The sequence below is a fragment of the Lepisma saccharinum genome, chromosome 8, assembly GCF_977018435.1.
Source record: "Lepisma saccharinum chromosome 8, izLepSacc3.1, whole genome shotgun sequence".
Lineage (NCBI taxonomy): Eukaryota > Metazoa > Arthropoda > Insecta > Zygentoma > Lepismatidae > Lepisma > Lepisma saccharinum.
Genome location: NC_139236.1, coordinates 30,008,344 through 30,027,885, shown reverse-complemented (window position 1 = coordinate 30,027,885; position 19,542 = coordinate 30,008,344).

Here is a 19,542-nt window from a genome sequence, read left to right as displayed (position 1 = left end):
TTGCACTTTTTGGGTCCCACTAAATGCGGCGGAGAACTTTGGGGGGGGGGCGCACTATTCTATTCTATTCTCAAGACTGCACTTCTAACCTGAATATGAGAATGACGTTAGCTCTCGGAAGCTTACAATCCTTTCCACAACTCCTGGTCGATAGCCCAAGAGAATATTTTCATCATTCGTAGCCAGGAAAGCTTCAGGACTTACTTTATATTGTAAATGTTTTTATCATAACTTAAAATAGAAAATTATTAAAATTATGAGAATAAGCATAATGTTTTCATCAATAACGATAGCCTCCAGACCTTGTCCAAGTTAAAAAGAAACAAACGATACGGTACAAAGCGATACAAAAGGGTCTTGCGTTAAATGTGCTTCTCTGTCTTTGAATCTAATTCGCTAGAAGAGTTACAGGAAACTATGTATTTTTTAAGTTGATTTTAGTTTACAAAAATTATTAAGGAGTTCGTATTAGAAAAGTTTATATAATATATCTATCGTAATCCTATATTGTAAATCTCTTTCTTTCATAATTTAAAAAGAGAACATTTTTAAAATTATGAGTTAAGTGACCTGGAATGGCCACAGGAAACTGTGCATTTTTTAAGTTTATTTTAGTTCACACAAATTAATAAAGAGTTTGAATTAGAAAACTTTATGTAATAAAATTATGAGGATAATATAATAAGTAATATAACCTTTACAATAGTCCTACTCAGTGGGTATTTGTCCCTATGCTATCCTAGGCTATAGACTAGGAGCCTCAAGTTCAGGGGGGCGCACAAAAATAAGACGCTGAAGGGCCGGAAGTGAAAAGGACCATCGGTTATTAAAATTCCTTAGTATTGTGATAATAGCAAAATATAACAACATATCAAGTGCTCTTACTTGCTTACTTCATAGAAGGCAGAAGGAAGGCGTTTATGACGTTTAAATAACTTCTTTTCACTTACATCATAACCCTATTTTCAGTACTGTATTTTAACCGGAGTGCAAGTGGTAACGTTGCCGCCTTGTAATCAAGGTGTCGCGGATTCGATTCCTGGTGTAATCCCATTGTACAGTGGTTAGGATGTCATTTTAAACTGTAGATCCAGTCTCGATTAGAATATGTGTGCATAAAGTGGACTTAAAATAACAATTCAAACAATCAAACAAGCCACAGTTCAAGTCTGTATGACAAAATGCAAAGGAAGCCGCCTGAGGTCACGTAGCACAGTGTGCTCGAATATAAACAATTGTACCTCGAAGAAACAGATGTGAATATTTTGAATGCCAACGATTGAAAGTCTAGTGGAGGGATATTGGCAGAGTTGAAATCAACATCTTGTTCCTCAGTTCACGGCCAATGTGACTACTGTAATGTAAGCTCGGCTATTTTCCTTTGCTGTGTGGCGAAATGGATAGTGCAACTGGCTCTTATTAAGGACAATAAAAAAAATATAGCATCTTTTGAAAATATTAAAAATAGTACCTACATTAGATGCATTTTTCTGTTTGGAAAGCATGTCTAAAGTAAATATGGCTCGTTCAGTAGTAGCTCTTCCACCAGTTTCAACTGTAACAGATCGAGACAGTTTTGATAATGTTAATAAGTGTACAGAGCAAAGGATAGCCTAGGGGACCAAATTCTATAAATTCCCCCATGTCCTTCCATCTATTGGCAGGCATTACAAGTGTACAAATTGTTTGGGCGTAATGCCTTTAAATTGTGTTTCTGACGCCAAAGACATTGATTAAAATGGTAATTACAACCTGATACTGATGCTTGAGGAAACACTTCTCTTATTGCTTCTATTACTGCCATCTCAAACTCTGCTTTAACATGCTGCGGAGTCCAACCACAATGTTTAAGCGCCGTAAACAACTGCATATATGATATATGTAGTTGTATATAACTATATATATATATATATACTACATATACTACATATATATGTAGTATAACAGCAGTTGTAATCTGAAAAAGTAGTTTTGATTACGCCTAGATTTATTTTTGTCATCATAAAACCCTTTTGCATTTAGTGCAGAACTGCATCTTTGATGTTAGACATTCGTCCAAAATTTCCCATTTGGGGGCACGATTCGGCTTCACTTATAGGCAGCTAGATTGTTCGGTTTGGGGGGTCAAATCTGAATTTTTGAAATTTGTTCCTGTGAAACACAACAATAGGGAACCTGACGAAACGAAAGCTAAACAAAACAATATATAAAGCATAGACACTAGAGGAACATTCCACGAAAAGTGGTCATACTCTATGTTAATAACAAAATGATTTAATGTGGAAATTATTATTATTTTTAGTTGTATTGAGGTTTAGATGTTTCTGAATACACATAATTTACACATTTCACCAACAAAAGTTATTGGCATCTGCAGCCTATATGCTTCACAGACAAATGACGTCAACATTTGCTACAGTTTTAAAGATTAGATTTGATTTGATTGATTGATTTTATTTTACTTCGCGTTTTGTGCCTCTTGGCTAATTTGCGAAGATGGGGATGAGAGATGAAATGATAAAATTGATGAATGGTTATTCACAAACAACCATGTCCGAGCTGGATTCGAACCCGGGACTCCGATTCCGTGCTCGTAGCGAACACCGGAAGGAAAGGATTTGCAGGTGCGTGTTGTTAGCGAACACACAAACTTGCCCTGTCTTGTTTGTCCTTGAAAGTGGTCAACATGCAAGTGTTGCTAGTGATACCTTTTCATCATTTTGTGTTTGAAATTAGATAAATGAAGGATCCTCAATATTTCAGGTTAACTACATGAAAGTATTTGTTAAAATATTGATATATTTCATCTTCCTTATAATCAAATTTTACATAGGAAATGTAAATGTTAATCAGTAATGTAATTAAAAGGTTACCTTTTGTACAAAGGACAACTTACTAAGACATTTGTAAATGTTATTATCAATTTTCAGTTGTTCCAAAGCTGTTTTTATCCGGGTGTCGATGTTCATGTAAGTCTTCTTCCTTTTACCGCTATGGACTCCAAGTTCTACCTGCCTAATTTGGAACATGGCATGTACGGCTTTCTCTTTTACTTTAATTATTAAATGGAATATATTCCGAGTTTTCATCCCGATAGCGGCATTGAGACGATGGTACCAACCTGAAATTACAAATACCCAAATAAACTGTTAGTGACCCCTTACACTTCATTTTCTTCTCTTTCGTACATAGCCATGTCACCACGGCTTTCGCCTCGCGTACTTTTCGATACTGGTAAGCATCGTACACCAAACACAAATTCCCGTACTTCGTTTTAATGAATTCTATTTCATTCATCTTGCTGGTTTCACAGTCGACTGAAGAATGATCGGGGGCGAGCCAGGTCAGGTCAAGAGTCACCAGCCACTGAGGTGTTTCTCCACGTAAGTTGGCTTATCACTGGCAACACTTGCATGCTGACCAGTTTCAAGGACAAATAAGACAGGAAAAGTTTGCGTGTTCGCTAACAGCACGCACCTGCAAATCCTTCCGTAACTATATTCGCTATGAGCACGTGTTCGACATGAGCACGTTCGCTAACAGCACGGCACCGGGATGTGCTAACCACTCACCCACAGGGTCCGGCACATTTTTAAAGAGTCACACACGTAACGCACTTTTGTTAATGCTTTTGATGCGTTCAGTATATGCCATCATAACTAACTAACTAACTCTCTAGCCTTCTTAAACCCGAAGGTTCATGGCTGCAGCAACACAGGCCTTCCATCTGTCCCTATCTTGAGCAAGATCTATATACTGTTTTCCATCCCTACCGATTTCCCTTAGGTCCATTTCAACGTTGTCCCTCCATCTTCGTCTTGGCCTTCCTACAGGTCTCTTACCATCAGGTTTCCCAACAAGAATCCTGTAAACTTTTCTTTCCTCTCCCATTCGTGCCACATGGCCTGCCCACCTAAGTCTTCTTGATTTAATTATTCTAATAATATCTGGACATGAATACAAATTATGTATTTCTAAATTATGTAACCTTCTCCACTCATCTGTCTCCTCATCCCTTTTAGGTCCAAATATTTTCCTAAGGATCTTATTTTCAAATACTCTCAATATATGTTCCTCTTTCAATGTGAGGGAGCAAGTTTCACACCCATATAATACTACAGGCAAAATTACTGTTTTGTATATTTTAACTTTTAGTTTCTTAGATATTAAACGAGAAGACAAAAGTTTATGAAGAGAGAAGTAACATGCATTTCCTGAATTAAGCCTACTCTTTATTTCCTCTTTAATATAATTTTCATTTGTTAATATTACTCCTAAGTATTTGAATTTGGAAACTGGTTCAAACGAGTTGTTATCAATAATTAGATTTTGATTATTTCCTATATGCCATCATACTCAAGTTTATTTTCATTTGTTATCAGACACCCCAAAGTACTTCATAATTCTATAAGATCAGTTCACTATGAATATTTGAATCCAACCTCTTGTCTAGAACCTTAAATTTTGTGTGTAAAATGTCACACACTTAACCCTGGAATGCCTCCTAGTATGAGATGGATTTTGACAGGTAAAACTTAATTGATTCTTATGTACATCTTATTACCAAAACACGGGAATTTATCCATTAAAAAGGAAACTTGCAAGAAAACAAAACTCTGAAGTTGAATCAGGGAGATATTTCGAATCTCAGAACATTATCAGTTATTGGAGAACTCCATCTCGATCTCCTACTGCTGACCGCTTGGCAGAGTCTTTGATTCCATCTGTAAGGGAAGGGTCAATATGTAACGAATAGTTCGAATCTCCTGTTTTTAGGAACTTGGAGCAATGTCTATGGGTAACCTCAATGTAGCAAGATTATATGACTGGTTACAAACCAGTAAGCAACGAAGAAGTAGAAATTTTGGTGTTCTACGTTTGCTTCTGAAGATTTTCTCCAGAATAGCAAGTTTGTTCTCGACGCAATGCTCCAGTTCTGCTGCAGATTTCCCTGAAAAATTTTAATAGATCAAACATTTTGTTTTTTGAGGGGGGCTCAGTTGCAGCCAGGCCTCCTGACCCCTCCCCCTAATGACGTCCCTGCTTATAGTTGGGTTTCATGTGACGTCAGGATGCGCACCACCGCCACGTTCGCGGACAAGTTGTTCGTCATCCGCAAGGAAATACCCACCACGTAGCGTTCGTTACACCTGCGCCAACTGCACGAACATTTGTTGTTAGTACTGTGTAAAATGCTGGTAACTTTGCACAAAATTAACGACAATGTTGTGCCATTTGGAAATAGCGGAATTTTTCATATGTTCAGACTCTGCGCAGTCGACAGAAAAAGATATGGAGAAAAATCGAAGTTTTGCGGTGTAGATCCAAATGAACTGGACAATAACAAAATGAAAAGGGGCCTAAACCTTTAGCCAACTGTAGCTCACGTGCGTTTATTTAGTTGACCCAGCTACCTGGAATCAATTTGTTTTCGTATTTATTAGTGGCTCGGATTCTGCTTGAAATATTTGCATCCAGTGTAGATTAACTGTAAATTCAAAGGTTCTGCAATTGTCGTCTCTATTTCATTTTAACTTTTGTTCAAGCGCTATAATTTAAAATGTTCAGTTACTAGCAAATAGTAATTTCACTCGTTGCTTTAACAATTTGTGATATGCCGGCCTCCGCGGCAGAGTGGTTAACACAGCGCGCTACGATGCCCGGGGTCCTGGGTTCGAATCCCGGCCTGAGCATGGGTGTTCTTTGTGAGTGATCCTTAATCAATTTCATCATATCTTCACTCAGCCTCAGCCAAAACTGGCAGAAAAGTGAAGTAAAAAAAACAACAAATCAATCAATCAATTTGGGATATTGTGATATATCATTAATATGTTTTAATCAAGCAGTGTTTTTTTTCTGACAGTACGCAAAGCCTACCACCGGCACATTTTCTCATGGATCAGATAACAATTAATAACAGTTTGTGTTAGTAACGAACGAAATATAAATAATCAAGAGCAAACGTACAATTATCAAGATGAATTTAACTTTGCATGTTATCATTTTTATCGCGAAAGTTATCGAAAATACGTATCAACACCTTTCTACCAAAAGAAAACGAGGAAACACTACTTGCAAGTATGATTAAACACGCCAGTTCGATCCATTTGCACTAAAAGTCACAGCGAAAGGTGATATAGAACTTACCTGAGAAGAAATGCTCACTCCACACTCTGTAATGTTAGCACGATATATTCTCGCAAACCAGAGACAGCGTCTTCTGATCTACAATTATCGAGCCCTTGCACATTTCGTGCCGTGAAGAGCACCTTCTGTTCTTTCTTGGAAAATTGTAAGATAAATTCTCTTAAACAGCCGAATACTGTCGTACCATCGTAAAGAAGGTTCAAATCTCCCGCCCGGCCGCTTGAATTCCGTATGTTTACAAGAACTAGCCTCAATCATGGCTGCTCGATCCCACAATGCAACAGTTTGTGACGTAGGTGAAACACATCTGACACACCAATACCGCTCGTTGTGCCTGTTCGAGTGTTATTCGCTCGAGCGAAGAAGCTCTCGATTCCGTACGCTATCTAGCGTCGTTCGTGCGAACTATTTGGCGGTCGAGCAAAATCCTCTCTGTGCAGCACTCTAATTAATACATATACATTTATCATACATTAAAATTGTGCAATTTTGATCAGCTTGATAAATGACGTGGATATTTGTCTGTACCTGATTAGACCAATGTAAACGCGTCTAGCACTTACTTTTTATTGAAGCCAATAATGATTTCAATCAATTTCTTGTGAATTTCTAGGGCCTCCCCGATGGCGTAGTGGTAACGTCGTCGCCTTGTAATCAAGGGGTTCCGGGTTCGATACTTGGTTGAGGTACATTCCACAGTTGTTCAGATCCCACTATAAACTGTAGGCCCAGTGCCGATTAGACCGTTTGTGCATAAAGTGGACTTAAATCATCAATTCCAATTGTGAATTCCATTATGTTGGGGAAGACACACAAACTGCGTTCAGTTTGGTATTGGCAAGAAAGCCAGGGACAGCAAGCACATTCACGCACAGACGCTCCCTCCCGCTCACGCAGCTAGGTCCTCGTTGCGTGCGGTAATTGGGTGAGAGAGCGAGAACTAAGGAGGAACAGAGAATTTGATCCGGACCCCCGAGGGTGAGGAGGAGAGGCCTTAATAAATGCGTACTGCGGAACAGCACGCAACTGGGGAGCCTTTCTGCGCGTTACGCACGATGGATTGCCACATTTAATTGGAAAGGAAGACAGCCCGTTTGTGCCTTGCTTGCAGACAGGCTTGCTCGCCTTAAAGTCAATGCCATTTAATTCAACGAAATAATTTGAAATATTTTCATTGTAAAACAAAATTACCTTACAACTAGTGTGTCCTCTCTTTCTCTCCTGAAAGAAAAAAGTTGTAATTTGCTTTTGCCTCAGCTCAGTCACTCAGTCTCTTGGATCTGCATGTCGAAGACAATTTCTCTATCTCTTACCTCTGCCTGTTTTGGAGTTAACTCTCTCTTGACTCTGCTCATCAGGAGTTAATCTCTTTTGACTCTGCTTGTCGGGATTTAATCTATTTTGACTCTACTTGTCGGGATTTAATCTCTTTTGACTCTACTTGTCGGGAGTTAATATCTTTTGACTCTGCTTGTCGGGAGTTAATCTATTTTGACTCTACTTGTCGGGATTTAATCTCTTTTGACTCTACTTATCGGGAGTTAATCTCTTTTGACTCTGCTTGTCGGGAGTTAATCTCTTTTGACTCTGCTTGTCGGGAGTTAATCTCTTTTGACTCTGCTTGTCGGGAGTTAATCTCTTTTGTCTCTGCTTGTCGGGAGTTAATCTCTTCTGACTCTGCTTGTCAAAAAATCACTATTTCTGTTACCTCTGCTTTTCGGGAGTATCTCTCTCTGCTTATCGGGAGTTAATCTCTTTTAACTCTGCTTGTCGGGAGTTAATCTCTTTTGACTCTGCTTGTCGGGAGTTAATCTCTTTTGACTCTGCTTGTCGGGAGTTAATCTCTCTTGACTCAAAATTAAAAATCTCTCTCTCTCTCTCTCTCTCTCTCTCTCTCTCTCTCTCTCTCCTCCATTGACTTTCAAAGTCGAGAGTCACATTTTCTCCCTTGACTCTGCTTCTTGGGTGTCGATCTTTTTGGCACCTGCTTTTACCTCTGCTTATCCGGCTGGATGGATAGATACAACCTTGGTGACAATGAAGTTCGACCAGAAAGGAATACGTGATTAAATGCACAGAGGCATAGGCGGTGGAATGGGTGACCCGCAGAAGTGACGCATGTGTGTGAGAGGAGGCGTGTGAGCAGGCAAGAATCGTGATCCCAGCATGTTGCACCCAAGGTCACGTAAAGAACGAAAACGGGGAACTATACGCGTGACATTGAACTTCGACCAGGCACCAGACCCATACGGGAAATTCCAGATAGTGGCGCATTCGACGGAAGCATGACGTCACGGACACGATAAGGGAGTCCGCCGTATATAAGCGCGTGCTGTGCACCGAGGAACCGCAGTGCATCATCACCATGGCCAGGGGCAAACCTATTGACAACACCGTGAGGAGAAAAGTGGTGGAGTTGCAACGGGATGGACTCAGTGAACGGGAAATAGGGCGCCAACTGAACTTACCCAAGTCAACCGTCCACTGCATCATCAAACACCACCAAAATACGGGTACTACAGAGCCAGGTAAGGCCCACGGTCGAAAACGCCTGCTGAGCGTGCGTGACCTACGGATATTTAGGCGCTATATCCAGACCAACAATCATGTTTCTGTGGCCGAATTACGTCTGTGGACTCGAGAACGCTTTCACATTGATGTGTCAACCAGAACCATTCGCCGTTACCTACAGCGATGCGGTTATAGTGTGTACAAGGCGAAACGTAAACCCTTCCTTTCCATGTTGAACAAAGGCAATCGACTACGGTGGGCACGAATGTACCGGGGATGGACATTTCGGCAGTGGAACAGGGTTTTGTGGACGGACGTTCCATTTTCAATGTTGTGTACGGGAAAATACGGAAAACAGTCATTTGTCGGATGGAGGAACAGAATGAAGCAAAATGTTATGCACGTCGGGTACAGAAACCTGCGTCAGCGATGGTATGGGGATGCATGACGGCATCTGGGGTTGGCCCACTACACGTCTGTGAGGGCATTGTGAATGCACACGCCTATACACGCATACTGGAGCGGCATCTTCCCACAGTGCGAAGGCACCTGTTCCACAGGCGGCGTCTCATCTTTCAACACGACAATGCCAGGCCTCATACAGCACGGCTGACAAGAGAATGGTTGACTCGCCATCACGTGCGAACTCTGCCATGGCCACCATCGAGTCCCGACCTCTCGCCCATTGAGAATGTGTGGCGTGTTCTTAAGCGACGTGTGCAACAGAGGGGACCCACGACATTGGCTGCTCTTATCGCCTGCCTGCAGGAGGAATGGCACCGCATCGATGTGGAATACCTTGAAAGACTCGTCCGCAGAATGCCCCGACGCATTGCCACAGTTATTCGCCGACGGGGCGGCGTCACACCATGGTAAACAGGTTCCCCTCTAACAGTGGTCGAACTTCAATGTCACGTGTAGATGGACGAAAATGTTTTATTTTGTGTGGACACCATACATTGCTGCGTTGCAGTTTAAATTTATGTTTTCCTTTGTTCCATGTAGCCTGCTGAATAAAATATGTTCAGCATATGCATGTGTTCTCCTTCTTTCACAACGCACTCCTATATTTGTGACTGGTCGAACTTCATTGTCACTAAGGTTGTAGATAGATGGATGAAGGGGCAAGAGCGCGAATTAAGTCGCAACTGGGAAATTTACCAACCTTTTACATGTAAACAATGTATTAGGCTCTACGTTCAGCCGTCCAAAAATACATTTCTGTTTGCACTACTGAAATTAGTAGTTACAATGTTTTCAAACAGTTCGTCTTTTTTATTTCCACACAACTTACACTCCATGGCCAAAGTGCTAATTTGCACTATAATTTCTCTATTTCTTTTTCATATGTAGAGGAGCCCCGTGCTCTTCGGCCGACTCTGTACCAATATCATACAAATACCAATATCATACAACTTGTGGTGGCCCAGCCTTTTTCAAACACTTAAAAATATGAACTGCCCAGGTACACTCTTCCTACTTCTGAAAAGTTATTTCTCTAACAGAAAAGTTAGCATCAAATATCCGGATCTACAAATGAGTAAGATCACGTCAAAAGGTTGTCCTCAGGGTTCCATTCTGGGACCCGAGCTTTGGAATACTAACTTGGAGCCTGCGCTTACGAAACTACAAGAGCATCCAGACATAGACCAGATCATAGCTTATGCGGATGACATTATCATGCTCACTTCCGGTAACTCAAGAAGGGAAATCGAAGATAAAGCATCCACTGCAATCAATACGCTATCCAATTGGTGTGATCATGCTAAACTCAAAATAGCTTCGGAAAAGACTCATTATATTATCCTTAAGGAGAAATTACAAAGAAACCCTCAAATCAAACTCAGGGAAAGAAATTTAAAAAGAGTAAGAGAAGCTAAATACCTTGGTATTACTCTTCAAGAGAAGATGTTTTTTAACAGACACATAGCCCTGGCAACAACCCAGGCCGAAACAACTATAACCAGTCTAGCCACATTGAGTTCCGCAAACTACAACCTTCCACTATCACACATAAAAACATATCTGATTACCATATATAATTCTATTATTTCCTATGGCTCGCCCCTGTGGGCCATGGAAACCAGTAAACAGTACATTAAAAACAGATTGAGATCTTCACAACGCAAAGTGATACTTCGCCTCACGGGTGCATTCAGAACAACCTCAATCCTGGCTCTTCTCATGATTGCGGGCCTACAGCCTATTGAAATCGTTATTAAAACTAGAGCATCAAAATATTACTTTAGAAATGGACAAGAGGACGAAATCTATAAACTAATTGGAATACTCCCTGCCACGGTACCAGAAATTTACAACCACTTGTTTAGCGTCTGGCAACAGGAATGGACACAAGCTACGCAAGGAAGGAAACTTCACAGCTTCCTTCCAAACATAAAAGAACGACTTTCGATGGACCATTTCCATCCCACGAGAGGTCTCATACATTTCCTAACGGGACACGGTCCCTACGGTCAACACCTAAATAAGCACAACCTCAGACAGACTGATAAATGCCTGAAATGTAAAACCGAGACGGACACACCGGAACATAAAGCCTTCTTTTGCCAGACATCAAACAAACAAATCGAAGATTTAAGACAAAAGCTACCAAACTTCAACACGTACCAGTTAATAAGAAATCCCGAGCACTTTACGTCACTAAACAACTTAACAAACCTGGTGTCGAAAGAGGAACATTCCCTCTTCAAATCCGGCATCACTCACCTCCCCATTCAACCCCTACCTCCGGAATGTAATATACCCCCCAGAAGATCACAAAGAATCCACCTTCGACAAACTCAACAACAGGACATCCCTCCTTAGGACTAAGATCACCAAGAGGATAATGAAGCAGAACCTCCCACAGGAACATCAAGAAGGAGACACTAATACACAAGACAGTGATACGCCAAAACGAAAAAAAAGGTTACGCCTCCCCGGAGAAAGGCAAAGGATAACACTGCAAGGACTCGACCCAGGAACCAACCGAATTTAACCCAGATTTTTCTTTTTCGTTTCTTTCTTAAACTGTAATCTTATACCCCCTTCTTTATTCTCGTTACTAAACACACTGCAAACTTCTCTCGCTGATTCTTGACAATTCTCTATATTTCCACTACCGAACGTACTAATGTGCCCGATACTTCCCAGGAAATCCCTCCCTACTTCTTTCCTTCCTGATGATGTCCCGGGTACCAACCGTCGTACCGATGTTCATCCCAGTCCGACCAACTCATGCTGGTCTCCCGCAAGTCTCCTTGCATCAGGTACCACTCGTTCTTTCATATCTCTTCCTACTATTAATACGTACATCTCAAAGCCAATAATACTCTCACTATCTCAAACATAATATACTAGAACATAGACCCTGCTTAACATTCATAGAATCGTGTTAATGTCTATTCCTCATCTCATCCATCAACACTAATGCACACGACACACAATAAAACTTATCCTAAGAAAACATTACCCACCCAATTCCATACTTATGTAATTTCGTATCTGTAATCATATATAATATTAATGTTAAACACTAACACTTATTTACTTCCTACTATTTCTAACCTTTATCTTAATCTTCTTACCTTGTAGAATGATGTGAAACCAACTTTGTTCAGGAAAACCGAACAAATTTGGTTCTTCACACTCGGACATTCTTACCAATGTCACAGTGAATTATTGTAATAAAAAAATGGAAATCAAGGATGAATCAAAGAAAAGCGGGGGAATCCGTAAAAAATTCACGGAACTGACGCCCTGGGTTAATTTTCAGGTACCAGGGCATAAAAAAAAATAAAAAAATAAAAAAATAAAAAGAATCATACAAATATATTCATTTTTTAATGTATTAATTTTTCAGAGAGACGTTGCCCCCCTCGATTTCAGCGCTTATGCGTGGTATCGTTAGGTCTCCCTTATCGTACTAGAGCAATCTTGCGTTCTGACGTCAGACGAGCAATGCCTACGTTGTTAGGTCAGGTCTGTTAGGTTTGGTTCTATTAGCATAAATACTTATGCTAGGAGAACTAAATCTAGCTAGCTTAACCTAACGACTTAGCCATCTACCCTAACAATAAACGTATTCACCGGTGACGTCAGAACGCAAGGTTGCTCTAGTGTTGTGCGATAAGGGAGACCCGTATCGTTAACGCAGATCCAACTTGCGTCTCTCATCTTGCGTTAAATGTATTTTGTACTTTATTATTATTTTCTGCGTTCCTTGGAAGCTTCACGTCATGCCCGGCGTAGAGGGAGCAGCAATAATTACAGGCCTGGCTTCAAAATTGGATGGTTGTTTGCTAATTGCGCATGTTTATTTCGGATGAATTATTTAAAATAGCGAAACCGTTTTAATTACCCGTTACGTTTCGCTCGACAGAGCAGCCTTCTCGCTTCGTTAGTTCGCAATTACCTCCTCGTAATGTCTCAACCACATGTTTCTCCTTCTAACCGCTAGGTGACACTACCATCAATAGAGCTGGTTTCACGCTAACCTCCTGCTGCCCAGTTGACTTTTGTAGCATAGAAATTAAAATTTTATGTAGATTTTACAATGGGAACTGTAAATATGAGTAGTTTTGTAGTACCGTAAGTCTATTCTCTATCACAGATACCAAACCACGGTTTAAGGCATATGCATGCTCTGGAAGAAATCCTAAAAGACTGTAATTTTTCAGGAGACAAATTTCTTGTAATTTTATTTAAAACTCATGTAAATTAAAAAATGCTGTATAAGTCAAATCCACACACCCTGGAAGAACTGAAACGTAACATCCGCAAAGAAATTACGAACGTTAATCAACGGGAACTGCAGCGAATTATGGGTAACTTCATTAAGAGGTGTCAAAAATGTGTGAACAACGAAGGCGGGCAGTTTCAGCACCTTCTTTCATAAATTAGTAAGTAGATAAATCACTCTGTAAACAAGTTACGGAAATTTGCGCGTTTGCTTCACGGACAGTCTACAGTGCCGACATACGGCCGCGAGCGCCTCGCTTGCCGATAGCGCAATATCATATTTATTAAATGAAATTAATTAGCCCTCAAACAATAAAAATAATTGGACACCCAAACAGCGGTCTAGGGGCCTACACTTCAATGTGTCGCTCGGTATATCAACGATTATGAATTGCATACAGTACAAGGTTTTATAAAACTATTAGCTTGATGCTGATTTAAAATCATCTGCATATGTGTGGCTGCTCAAGATTTACCGTGATACAATCCCAAAAATGCCAGCCTATGTGGCGAAGTGGTCAGTATATGACAAACTAAAAGCTCACAGGTACGAACCTTGGTCAGAGTATGTTTGCTCCATCATTCATCCTCATCCTCGCGAATAAGTCAAGAGGTCCGAATGTGACATAGCCTACAACAATTGAAACAGCAAGAAAGAAAGAAACACAATTGCAAATGTATTCAGTCACTTATCCAGTGAATATCATTTGCTTCCCTTCAAACGTTGTCTAGATATCTGTGATGATCGCAATTAAAGTTACCACCTGAGCGCTAGTGTCGCTTCCAATATGGCCACTATATGCAAGATACATTCCTTGTTTACGTTCAGCAGTAGTAGCTAGTAGTAGCGCGTGGTCATGGCTGTTACGGAAGAAACGTTGAAGTTACGCGATATTTTTTAAATATTGCGAATACGATGTGAATACCAGGAACTCTAACGAAGGTGAAGCTGTGCCGAGAACGAAGCATTTAATTATGATAGCCAAAAATTACACAGAAAACTCAGACGAAATTGATGTATACGCACTGGTCCTTCAAAGCAGTGCTTACTGTGCATTGGACCCCTTTATCGACTGAAGGGACTTTAAAGTCCCACATCCTACAAACGCTTGCTCCACGACGCAGTTGGTTGTTGACTCGGTGGGACTTGTGCGTCCCTGTTATGTGTAGTGTTTATTACTCACAACAAACGGCAGGCGCTGCTGTAAGTATATGCAAGGGAGCAGTAAGCAATTTCTTAGACCTAAGTGTCGGTAATGCAGCCATATTGACCACAAAAAATGCAGTGGTCATAAATTTATGAAAATTAGATATTAGAATAACTGCAAGTACCACAGATTTTTTTATATCTTATACTTAACTCATATATGTAAATATGGTTATAAAATAAGTTTGCCCAAATATGATCGGAAAGTTGTTTTATGAGCAAAACATCACCTAGGACTTTGCAGTCTCAACAGGCTTCTTGTGTCTACTTTGCACGAAAGAATCTTAGTATATATTCCTCACTTCTAAACTAGTGGCGTGCCCAGGATTTTCGAAGCTGCTGGTATATACTCTTTTTCTTAGCAGTCAGCTCTTATTTTGTCATTCTTCCTCATTTTGATGTTCTTTTTTTTACGAATACTGGACCAAATGGGGGCTATGACCGCCACTAACCCCCCCCCCCCCTTGCACAACCCTATTGATATTGTAGGGCTATGACACAAAGTTCGATATCGATAAGGATATTAATAGGTGACTGGCAGAAAATCTCTCGGATCTAGAGACATCATTTGAGGATAATAGCGATGATTGTAAGGTAAAGGGGTGCCTGATAGGGTGTTCGCGGGGGCAGGGGTGCCCATCCTCCCCCCCCCCCAAAGGTCGTGGACGCATTCCCCAAAAGTCGTTCAACAAAGTCCCCCCAAAAGAATTGCTCATCATATCCCCCGCCACACACACACACAAATATATTTTCGATAAAAACGCAGTAATTGATTTTTATTTGAGTATCAATAATTTTATTTCATTTTTAAAATATTAAAATTTCGAAATACGTAAGCTTTATACTACGAAAACTGACAGTGTTTTACAATTATCCAGTCAGTCGTAGCACAGGAACACCACAAAGGAAACACCAGACATTGTTTGCCACTGTCCGAGATGCCAACAATCGAAAGGCGCATAACACTCGAAACCATTCATTGCAGTTGAAATTAAAAGACTAAAGAAAGAAAAAGCATTGCTCAGTTTCATTTTTCCTAACATAAAACGTACAAAACTGCACAGGCTCACTTCCATTGTTAGTGTACTTGAGACTTTTCTTAGCAGTTTGTGTGCTTGAGTCACCTTGTATTAATACGAAAATCACGCCCCCCACCCGGTCTTCAGAACCGATTTTACAGGCATAAGAGTTGGTGTTTTATTTCAACCCCATCGTCGCGATCACCCACAGGAAGGGAGAAAAACAGTACATAATATCCATAACTAAAAATCAATAACAAGTAAATCAAACTAAACGCCCCCCAATTTTTATGTAAAGATTTATATAATTGGTAGCTAAACTACAAAATGTTGTCGCTCCCAAATATTCCTATGACACAGGCGCGTCATGGATCCTCCTGTGGGCAGCCCTGGGCGGGGGTCATAACCCCCCTACCATACTTGTCCCTTGACCTACTTTTTTTAAAAAAAGACCAGAAAGGTGGGGAAGATGGAAAATAAGGGCTAGATACTAAAAAAGAAGTATATTTAACTATCCCCCCTACCAAAATCTAGGTCACGCCACTGATGACAGGTCAAGAGTGATGACTCTTTTTATTCTCTATTTCTTGCTCATTTGTCTTTTAATTTATATACGTATTTGTCTTCTAAGCAGTATCTTCCAAACGTGTAACAGGTAGGGTGTAGGTATTTTACATAAAGGTGTTGAAGGGAGTATATATTCCATAACCAAGCACCATCTGATATATCATTTCTCTGTTTAACACGACAATGGCGTGTCGGGACTTTCAGGTCCCATTAAATGTAATTAGTATTATTACAATGTCAGATGATTTTTTGTCAGTCCCGCCAAAGGAAGTCTTACCCATACACATAAATGTTTCAAATTGCCATTTTGTTCCATAACGAAAATTCAGGCTATAAAGAGTTAATACGCCAACTCAATCAATCAATTCAAAGCAGTGCTGTATCATCTGCACCTCATGTTGTAATTGGGGCTCTCGGAAATGATTTGAAAATAAAGCAACTCACTTGTACCTGAAAAAGCTGGGGCAGGAGAAAATTGCGAACATATCGTTGAAGTTCTTCCTCCAAAGAGGCAGGTTGGTTTAATAATAATAATAGAATTCACAATTTCATGACCAGGCTCTCTTCACTGAAAACGGATATCGTACTGAATGAAACAGCAACACCTATATTATATTTTTCTGGTTACATTTAAGACAATTCATTCTCAAACTATTTCTCATCTTCGCATTTAATAGACATAAAAATGTTTCACCTATAAAGTACAATTAATAACTTTACTTTCATGGTAATCATCTTTCGAAAAATGAAGTAAGCAGACTCGTGCATTCTTAGTAATTTCCTTGCCGTATTTTTGTGCGTCAGTCTTCTGTCAGTCAATTCTGTTTCCTCTGATTTATTTACAAATTTCATTTTATTGATTTCACGGGGTGGAAGCACATAAGAACTTTTCACTTGTTCTGATCCATAAACCGATTTGGAGCCAAAAACTGAACAGTAGACGTTCTCTTTCGCACATTCCACATGCTTTGAACGACTTCAACACAGGATAGTGTCCCATATACAGTAGTTCCTGAAAATCTCACCAGATGGCATATCGGATAATTTTAAATCGTGAATTTTGGTGCTGGAAGTCTATTTTCCATTACAATGAAAGACTCGCTAGCATGCATTGGAAGGAATTCTGAATGTTTCTTCGAAGTTTGTGACACTGAGAACAAGACGAGAAGAGACCGGAGATCGATTCGGTGCCAGATCTTATTTAAAATATGGAAAAATGTAATTTCCATTTAAATACGCGTTGCGGTTACATACATGTAATACAATTCCCATAGCAACCTCTACTTAAGGGATCTTTACCCAGCAACGGAATGGAAGTGAGCTCAACCGCGTCTGCCAGCTCGAAAGTCGAGTCTACATTGAGGGCAGCTGGCCAACTAATGACCAACCGCTGCGGCCTATGGTGGTGGCCGTTGGTTCGGATAGAGTGAGTGAAGGCAACCACAACATTATTGACAAAGCAGTATGTAAATTTTCTCTGCGTTCATGCATATCCATCTCTCTATGGGCAGAAGTCAATCAATAAACTATTAACGTTTGCGTTGTTTATTGCATACGTAATTGCCAAGTAAATGAACAACTGTGCATAATTTATTGCGCGTGTAAAACTTAATAGAAATATATATATATATATATATATATATATATATATATATATTGCTGGAGACACCATATTGGTGACTCCCGTCATTAAGTCATTGATCACCCAATATTTCCTTTCATTATGATCACTAAATCACCATGATCTTGCGGACTGCGATCGCTGGCAAGGAGATCCTCTCACTCAGTGCTGGATTTACAAGCCGCAAAACCCCGCAGTTCGGGGGGATGGGGGGGGCGGAGACAAGTAAGGCTTTAGGGGGGCCCTCAGCCATTGACATAGTAGAGGGTTCGTACATGCGTACGTAAAAAATAAACGTAGTTACTCAGGGGCACAGAAACGAATACAATATACACAGGCAAAGGTAAAGTTAAAGTTCCCTCTCCATGGCACCGTGCCATGAAGACACATTTAGGGTATGTGGGCCTCACATTTTCCAGACGTGAGAAAACATTGTCATATATACGTATACCACATCACCTTTTCCCATTTAAAAATGTTCAGTACAACAATTGACGGAAGTCCGTTTGGAACATACCTAAGCTTAACCTGTTTCTATCATGACCAATTGTACCCAGGATAATTCCATTACTTTTTATAGAGGGCGTTAATGGACTTTTGAATCACCCTCAAGGCTCTTATATGTGACTTTCTAAACATGAGATCAAGAGTTACACACACACATTTTATATATGTATGTGTGTGTGTGTGTGTGTGTGTGTGTGTGTGTGTGTGTGTATATGCAGAAGGGGCCTTTGGTAATATTTTGCGGGGGGAGCCAATATTTGTAGATCCGGCACTGCGTCTCACTTGCCTTATTTTCAAGTTCCTCTTCTCCATTGTCCACTACGTCAGCACTCTAATCGCACCACATTCACACCCTCATTCCCTAAACCAACCTAATCGCTCTCCTCTGTCAGATACGACTTTTACATGGCTAATTCTCTCAGTTTTCAATGATTCTGCATTAGCAGTAGCACCTGGAGTCCCAATTCTATAGAGGCCTACTGCCACATCAACTTCGTGGCAGCACATTTATAAACGCATAGACTACCAACGAGGCCCGTAGCCAGATTTTCATTTCAGGAAGGCTCATCCCTTATCAACCTCCATCTAAATACGAAAAAGTTGGGGGGATAAAAACTATGGAGATGAATTTATCTTATTATACAAGATGTTTAACCCTGTTTAACTCTGAGATCTCATAGCAGCCTCAGTGTACACGGACATTGAACCTCGCACGGCCACTGTCGCTAGCGTGGATTGCAGAGTCAGCTTCATGTCGAATAACCAAGTTGACACGGAGTGCTGACGCCGATATCTTATCGGGCGTGTGTCCTCAACACATGACTGCAACAACGGCGAGATAAATAAGAAACTGCAAAACATCTTACAGTAAGTGTATATTAGGAATCGACATCCACTAAATTAATGAACTAGCCCAGTATTTCAGTGCACTTAACTTCCTTCCAAATAGCAAATTCTCGCCACACACTACAATAAAGCCTGATCTGGAAATCAGACAGGGCACTTGCGTCCGAGCAGACTAATCCAAGCCATCATTAACCCCAATCTAAACTCTCACCCCATCATACTCTCCCCTCAAGCTTAAAACAGTTATGGATACCAGAGTGGTTGTCCCTAGCATTTCCTACTATCTATACGACAACTAAAACTAACCAATAAACTAACACAAATTAATCCATAACTACTATTAATAAGTTTAATTAATTACCAATCATACAAATGCA